At 48.5% G+C, this 8,305-nt stretch overlaps 1 protein-coding gene across 7 annotated transcripts in view; it reads left to right on the top strand.

Moving 5' to 3' along the window:
* Positions 1 to 8,305, top strand: part of MICAL3 (microtubule associated monooxygenase, calponin and LIM domain containing 3) — a 571,168-nt gene that overhangs the window by 447,296 nt on the left and 115,567 nt on the right. The gene's annotated exons all lie outside the window — the stretch shown is intronic.

Raw genomic sequence — 8,305 nt, 5'->3', positions numbered from 1 at the left:
GCCAAGATGCAGGTTTGGTCCTGGGAGAAGCTTTAAACTGGAGGAGAAGCCAGAGTAGAAACACCTTTCTTCCTCCTCCATGGGTGTTGCATACAGAACTCAGTTTAAAGTCCTCAAGGTAGGCTTTGGGCATGGTCAGATTACAAGTGCTGATTTGGGAAATGCCTTATTTGTAATGCTGCTGAGGAAAACGTCTGCAAACGGTGGAATGGCTGATAACCACAGACCAAAACCCCAATCCCTCTGAGTCCCCTGATCTTTCCGCTTTGCTGTGTACGGATGGAGGAAGATCTTTTATTTGCTATGAGTTGATTCTCCCTTAAGTAAGCTGCCAAGGTGAAACTAAATATTACAGAGCTGGCATGGGGGCATCTGGCCCATGTCCCTTCCTTTTCTGCCACAGTGGAAAGGTTTCAGCTCTTCCTGTCTCTTGAGGGCTTGAATAACTGATTGCCTTTTGGTTGCAGGTAGTCCTCCCTCCTTGTTACCTACATTAGCAGCAGGGCTAGATCTCTGTTTGCCAAATGCTTTCTGGGACCAGTTTACCTGTTGTGTCCAGTTTGTTCTCGCTTTCCTAGGAAAAACCTGTTGTGCACTTGGCCATTTACCTTCTTTGCATCAGAACCATGACGTGATGGGTCCCAGTTACTGGAGCCACCAGTGAGTCATGCTGTTTGGAATTACAGCACACTGGTAGTTTAAATTTGTGTGGATCTGCATGATCTTCAGATGATCCCAGATGAAGATCTCAGGAAGGTGACATGTGACCAGCCTAGTGACTCCACTTCTGCTGAAGGTACCAATCTTGGGGCTAGCCAGATAGCAGAAACTTTCCCACCCTGATCATGTATGTTTAAATGTGAACCTGAAGAGCAGTGGAGTAGCCTTCCTTGGATCCCCGCTTGAACAGAGCATTCCCATGCGCAGCTTCCCAAGAGTCCTCTAGCAATAGATGGGCTTTAACTGTTTGTAGGGCCTTAGAGGGTCAGACAGGAGGAAGGCTGGCCTGCTTTACTGCTGGGGATCAATTAAAGCGCACCTTAGTTCAGAGAAAGGTGGAAACTGAGAAACCCAGACTGCATCCCCACCTTCCTAACTCTAGGTGTGCAAAAAAGGAGAGATTTAGGCTGGACTGCAGCAGTTAAGAAAAATCAATGCATTCAGATATATAAATTCGGCTACAGGGCTTCACTGAAACTCAGCCTTTAGCAATTTTAGGATTTTGCTGCCAGTCCATTCCATTATCCTCAGTACTTTTGCTCTCTGCTCACATTTGTTGTGCAAATGCATCACATATAACTCTTCCTTGCCCATCTCTACATAATGGATATTTAAATCTTTAAACCTGTTTCCAGTGTGGGGGTTTTAATATCTTTTTTTCTGTTAAAAAGAACTGGAGGTACCTGTGTTTCATGTGAGGTTTCAATCTGGAATGTGCAGTGGAGCGGGACGTTTTGCTTCACTCAGTCTGGAGTACAGTTATGAGGGGATCTGAAATGTCTTCACAGTATGGTGCAAAAAGGCTATTTGATGCAGGGGGGTAACCGCTGTGGAGTCAAGCCCCAGCAACCTGGCAGAGATGTGATACAGGTCCCCCAGGGCCCTGCTTCCCCAAACCAAACCCCTAAGCTGCATCCACCTCTAACCACATTTTCGTAAAGAGACCACCCAACGGACATGATTCGCTTGTGCTCTCTCTCCTACCAGCTAGAGAACCTGAAGACCTGAGATGGAAGATGTATTTGGACAACTAGGGCTGGAGGCAGCCACAAGTGTGGCAGGAGGTTAAGCAGGGCAGACCTAAAGGGGCAGAAAGTACCCCACTTCAGTTTCCATGTGGACGCAGGAGCAAGGAAGCAGAGCAGAAAATCCACATTTCTTTGCTGCCTACTTGAAGAATACATCAAGCCTTATGCCTGTTATCTCTCCTATCGGTCTTTCCCTGTGGCCTCTTCATGTTAAATCTGTCTAAGTGGGAGGCTGATAGGGCTTTGTTCACAGCACACATTGTCACAGGTCTATCAGTGTTTTGTGGCAGAGCAGCTCAGATCACCTTCGGGGTGCTTTAGCAAATGAAATGTTTGCCTCCTGGTCAGCAAATGGCTGATCCAGCGCTAGTAGTTGCTGGCAAAAATCATGCTAATAAAAACAGAGAAGTAAAGTAGCTGGTTGAATATAGAGATAGGCCCAAATGAGCAGCTGGCTCTACATGTCATGTGAGCCTCCTTCACTGCAGTGGGACTATGCAGATGCCAGATGCTAAGGAAAGACCTCCATCCATAAACCACAGGGCTATAGATGTGTTTCCCACTAGGTCCCAATGTTTCACTGGCTTCAGGTTTTTCTCCTGTAAGTCTCTGAATCAGTCTCTTCACAAGCTGCAGAAGGACATTTCTTTCGCCAGAAACTTGTAGTGTTAATTGGCTCAGTACTTGATTCCTTTCTTTCCAGGCTTGCAGCAGTTGCAGTCATGGCAAGTCTATCAAGTGCTTTCTGTCCACTGAAGGACAGGCAGGTGAAGGGTCTTGCTCTCAGTTCTTCTGGCTTGTCATTTTTATCAGGCCGTGTCCCCCTTCTTGGTCATTACAGGATAAGAAAGGCATTTTACTGTATTTTCTCAACCTTTAGCTTGTCCATCATTCCATGAGCAGGCTGCAGCAGAGAAAGAGAAGAGATAAACAGAGGGGGCAGGGCTCTTTCAGGCCATTCATTAGAGTCTCTGCGGTAAAGAAAAGAGATGGAAGGTATGGCTGCTTTCAAGGGGGATGCTAGAAGGTCAGGAAGGGGGGTGTGTGTGATGACAGGGCTAGAAGTCCAGGGAAAACAGAGCTGCAAAGTTTACACAGGAACCCACGGGGGCAACTGCCTGTTTTGTTTGTATTTAAAGGCAGCTATGAAAGGGGATGGGGGGAACATTTAAGTACAGTGTAGACAGGAGAAGAGGGAGTCTCCTGTGGGCTGGCCATCTCTAGAGGTATTAGGGAATATGGCTGTTGTCAGATGTGCCCGCGGAAGAAATCGTAAGGCTCATCCAAGTATAATATGCAAAATGTGAATCTTCTAGTAGGGTCACATAGAGAATGTCTCAACTCTTGAAGGGAAAATTACATAACCAGGCATTTAGCACAGGGATGATGGGCTAAAGCCTGCCTGCTGGTGCTGGCAGGATGGAGGTACCATGGCTAAAGCAGGCGCCGCAGGGTGCGGTGCATGGCAGCCATGCAACTGTCTGTCCTTCTGCACAAGCCAGGCTCAGCCTGTGCCCGACTGCTGGCAAGGTCCCTCCGTGTTGGTTTAAAAATAAGCACTTCAGCCTCTTGGACAGCCTTCCCTGTAAAAATAAACACAGCAGCTCTGCCAGCCTGCTGGGAACGTTCACTGGGGCACACACATGATTTGGGGACACCTCTTCAGCAGTGGATACCATGCCTGGTAACACCACTGTCTCCACCAACCCAGCCTCCAGTACACTAGTAACCTCTTGTGTCACGGGCACAGCAGGCACAAAATTCCCCGCTGACTCTAGGCCCCAGCTCCAACATCCCTCTCTGTGCCGTGGCAGCCCAGACCTCACCAACACTTTCTGCTGTGGCTGATCCATTGCTACAAAGCACCAAAATGGTGTAGTGGATATGGCACCACATCCCCTAGGGGTGGGGAAGGTTGGAAGCCACCTCTCTATTGCTCCACATCTCCAAAGTTTGCTTTGGAGCAGAACAAGCCCCAAGCCTGTCACTTCTTGGACTAGAGATAAGCATGTGAAAGTCCGGTGAACCTTCTCCTTAGGAATGGGGAATGGTGAGGAAACGAGGTGCAATCCCATCACTGTCTTCTTTCTTGCTCCTTGTTTTAACATTTTTCTGTATCACAGGCCAGATGTTACTTCTTCCCAGGACTTTCAGCTAGCGCTGCACATAGAGCGGGACTAGCCTGCTTAATTTAAAAGCCTTAGGCAGTAGTAGATGACAGTACATAAGTGCTTTGGGAATGAGAGCATGCTCATTGTCAGGCTAGGGAGGCAGAGCGGGATGGAGCCAGCAGGGAAGCTCAGGTCTCCTACACGCATCTCTGTGTGTGAAAGGGACCTCGTTAGCCTCACCCGGTTTCCACAGCCCAAGAGCAGCCCGGATTAAGTTGCTGCACTGCAAGCTGGACGAATGCAGACTAATGTAATTTGTCACAATTAGGGCTTGATTGGATGTTTTCATTCAAGGTGATCCAGGTGAGCCCCAAGCCGCAAGCGCCGGCGCCGTGGAGCATCGGGGACCCCTGCCGGACTGGGTGGGAGGCGCCGCTAAGGCGAGAACAAAATGGGATGGGAAAAAAATCCCCTATCGGGTCTGGGGGGATGAGAGGGAGAGGGCAGGGTGCTAATCTCTGCCCTGCTTTCTCTCAGCGTTGGCATAAAAGCGAAGCAGCTTTTGCTGTGAAGGGCAGGGGGAGCACACAAACAGCACTCCCCCAACCTCCCGACTATGTAGGCACATAAACATGTTTGCTATTAAATCCTCTGTGTTGCAGGGAACTGGCTCTCAGAGCTCTCTCGAGTCTCTCAGAGCTCTCTTGAGTTTCTCAGAGCTATTTCACACGTCTCAGGAATAGGAAAAGTTAAAAAGAAGGGACTCATGGGACTACTGGAGAGGGTCCAGTGGATGGCCATGAAGATTTCCTGCCCACCGCAGGGAGGTTGGAACTAGATATTTCAGGTCCCTTCCAACCTAAACCATTCTGTGATTCTATGATAAGGAGACTGGAGCATCTCTCATATGAAGAAAAGCTGAGAGACTTGGGTCTGTTATAGAAGACTGAGAGGGGATCTTATTGATGTTCACATAAGTATAGCAGATGCTTGTAAGTATCTAAAGGGCAGCTGCCAGGAGGATGGGGCCAGACACTTCTCAGCGGTGCCCAGCGACAGGACAAGGGGCAACAGGCACAGACAGGAGCACAAGAAGTTCCACCTGAACGTGAGGAATAGCTTCTCTACTGTGAAGGTGACACAGCACTGGAACAGGCTGCCTATTGAGGGGTTGGAGGCTCCTTCTCTGGAGATACTCCAAACCTGCCTAAAGGCATTTCTGTGCAACCTGCTGTAGGTGAATTTGCTTTAGCAGAGGGGTTGAACTGGATGATCTCCAAAGGCCCCTTCCCACCTGGACCATTCTGTGATTCTGTGACTCATGGACCCCTGCAAAGCAGTTGGGGCAGGCTGAATTCAATGACTAGAGGCACTGAGATCAGTGACCAAAGCAACCTGTCTAGCTTGCAAGTGGTTGTATCATTAAAGGCCCATAAATCCAATTATTAGCCAATACTTAAGCACGAATCACAGTAAATCAATCAATTTTTTTTCTCTGCCAGGAGCACCTGCCTTAGTGGATAGCTGAGAAATGCTGGAGACCTTGCCTCTTCCTCTGACAGTATTTTTCATCGGCACCCAAAGGAAACAAGGTCTCTGTGTGGGAGGTCCCTAGTTTGTAGGTGGGTGCGCGAGTAGTTGACAAGGCGTACATCAACTTACCTGTAACTGGCTCCCTTACACTAGTGTAAGAAGATTAGAAGCCCGGTTCTGCAGGCAGATTTTGCCGGAGCAGGAGGAGCTGCACTCAAACAGTGTTAGTGAGCATAACACCTCACCTGCAGAGAAGGTTAAAAACCACCGCTCCATCGCTCCTTCTGAGAAACTACCATGATCCTGGCAAGATGAGGAAATTATGTAAAATAAACAGTAGGTAATTCAGTTAAGGCAAAGGCACTTAAGGAGGAATAACCATCTGCACAAATGTATAACCCTGCATCGCCAGTGCTTTAATAGCTCTGCAGAAAGGACTGTGAGTGTTAAAGTGGGTCAAAATTGAATTAACGCTGGTGTTCATGGCAATTGAAGCATAAACCCAAACAATTACACTGTTTGTGTAATTGATGCCTAAAGTCATACATGTTAAACCTGCCATAACGGGGGAGTCAGGAGATCTTAAGCTTAGCCAGAAAGCAAACAAACATTGTTTCGTCTCCACGGACACGAAGTGAACCTTTTGCTTTCCTCAGGTCTGGAAGGGCCTCAGCTGAGTTCAACATCAGGATTTCTGTCCCATGCCACAGGTAAAAGGGAGGCACTGGGACACAGTATGTCAGAAAGCAGGAGCAGAAAGTGACCAGAGTTTTAGATAACTTTACGATCTGTAGGAAAAAGACCAGAAGACTTGGGTTTGTGTAGAAAAGGCTGAGGAAAGGCACGGCAGCTGTTTGCAGAGGTGAGAAGTTGCAGCGAAGGTACTTGGCATGCGCCCTGCAAGCAGGGCAAGTTGTAACAACCTTAGATGGAAACCAGGCTATATCCTGGGAGATGTCTTTGTAGCCGTAAGGACTGGACTGTGAGAAACTGGAGCAGCCTCACTCACGAAACTGAGAGCCTTCCACCACTAGAGTGGAAACAGGTTTGTGTGCCTTGTTCCACGACTTCGGGAGGGTGAGATAAGCCCCTATCAGGCACAGTATAATTGATTTGGAAGTGTCTACGCCTCTCGCTCCCCGTCTGCCCAAATCTCTCCTTATTTGTGATTTTGCACACCTCTCAGATCGCAGGGCTGTTTCCCCAGTGCATAGAATCATAGAATCATAGAATCACCAGGTTGGAAGAGACCCACCGGATCATCGAGTCCAACCATTCCTATCAAACACTAAACCATGCCCCTTAGCACCTCGTCCACCCGTGCCTTAAACACCTCCAGGGAAGGTGAATCAACCACCTTCCTGGGCAGCCTGTTCCAGTGCCCAATGACCCTTTCTGTGAAAAATCTTTTCCTAATGTCCAGCCTAAACCTCCCCTGGTGGAGCTTGAGGCCATTCCCTCTTGTCCTGTCCCCTGTCACTTGGGAGAAGAGGCCATCACCCTCCTCTCTACAACCTCCTTTCACTTTTCCTGTACTGTGGAAGCCCTGCCAGCCTCTGTGCTGTTCCAAACACCTGCTTTTGCAACCACTCACTGTCTCCAGCTTCTCTCCCCAAACTCCAAGCCCATGCCTTTTGCTCTGAAGCAGACAGGACACCATCCCTGGGGGACTGATAATGAAAATACAGGTAAATAAACTCTCCAAGATTCATTTTGGAAAGCAAGCACCCTTTATCAGGCCTGGGCAATATGAGGGAGTGATCTCCAGCAATCATGTGCAGCGAGACAAGAGGTGGGGATAGAATGTGTGTCCCACTTACATGCATATGGATAAATGCCCATTCTATCTCATGCTTATTCTATTGCTTTCCAAGGACCAATTTTAATGTTATTATGAACTTCACAACAGTCAAAACTCTTGCTAATTTGGAGCTTTTGGAGCCAGCTCTCTGTCTAACCTTGAGATAAGTAAAGACTATAGACAGAGGTGATTGCAGAAGACACGTGCTCAGTACAGATCATTTATGGCTTCAAGTTGCACCAGAGGAGGTTCAGATTGGACATGAGGAAAAATTTCTTCACTGAAAGGGTTAACATGCACTGGAATAGGCTGCCCAGGGAAGTGGTTGTGTCACTGTGGAATCATAGAACAGTTTGAGTTGGAAGAGACCTTAAAGATCATCTAGTTCCAACTCATGGGCAGGGTCACCTCCCACTAGATGAGGCTGCCCAAGGCCCCATCCAACCTGGCCTTGAACACCTCCAAGGATGGGGCAGCCACAGCTTCCCGGGGCAGCCTGTGCCAGTGCCTCACCACCCTCATGGTGAAGAAATTCTTCCTTATGTCTAGTCCAAATTTGCCCCTCTCTCATTTAAAGCCATTCCCCCTTACCCTGTCACTACAAGCCCTTGTTAAAAGTCCCTCCCCAGCTCTCTTGTAGGCCCCCTTCAAGTACTGGAAGGTTGCTATAAGGTCTCCTCACTCAGAGTCCTCTCTTCTCCAGGCTGAACAACCCCAACTCTCTCAGCCTGTCCTCGTATGGGAGGTGCTTCAGCGCTCTGATCACCCTTCTAGCCCTCCTCTGGACCCGTTCCAACAGTTCCATATCCTTCTTATGTTGAGTATTCCAGACATGGACACAGTACTCCAGATGAGGTCTCACAGGAGAGGAACAGAGGGGCAGAATCCCCTCCCTCTCCCTGCTGGCCACACTTCTTTTGATGCAGCCCAGGATACGATTGGCCTTCTGGGCTGTGAGTGCACATTGCCAGCTCACGTTTAGCTTCTCCTCACCGCTGGAGGTGTTTATAAGTCAGGTCGATGAAGCGCTTAGGGATATGATTTAGTAGTGGACAGGTACAGTTGGGCTCGAGGATCATAGAATCATAGATATACCCTTTCTCCCTCTCTTC

Source organism: Phaenicophaeus curvirostris, chromosome 1, assembly GCF_032191515.1.
Source record: "Phaenicophaeus curvirostris isolate KB17595 chromosome 1, BPBGC_Pcur_1.0, whole genome shotgun sequence".
In the NCBI taxonomy this organism is placed as follows: Eukaryota; Metazoa; Chordata; class Aves; order Cuculiformes; family Cuculidae; genus Phaenicophaeus; species Phaenicophaeus curvirostris.
This window is presented reverse-complemented; position numbering and strand designations above follow the sequence as displayed.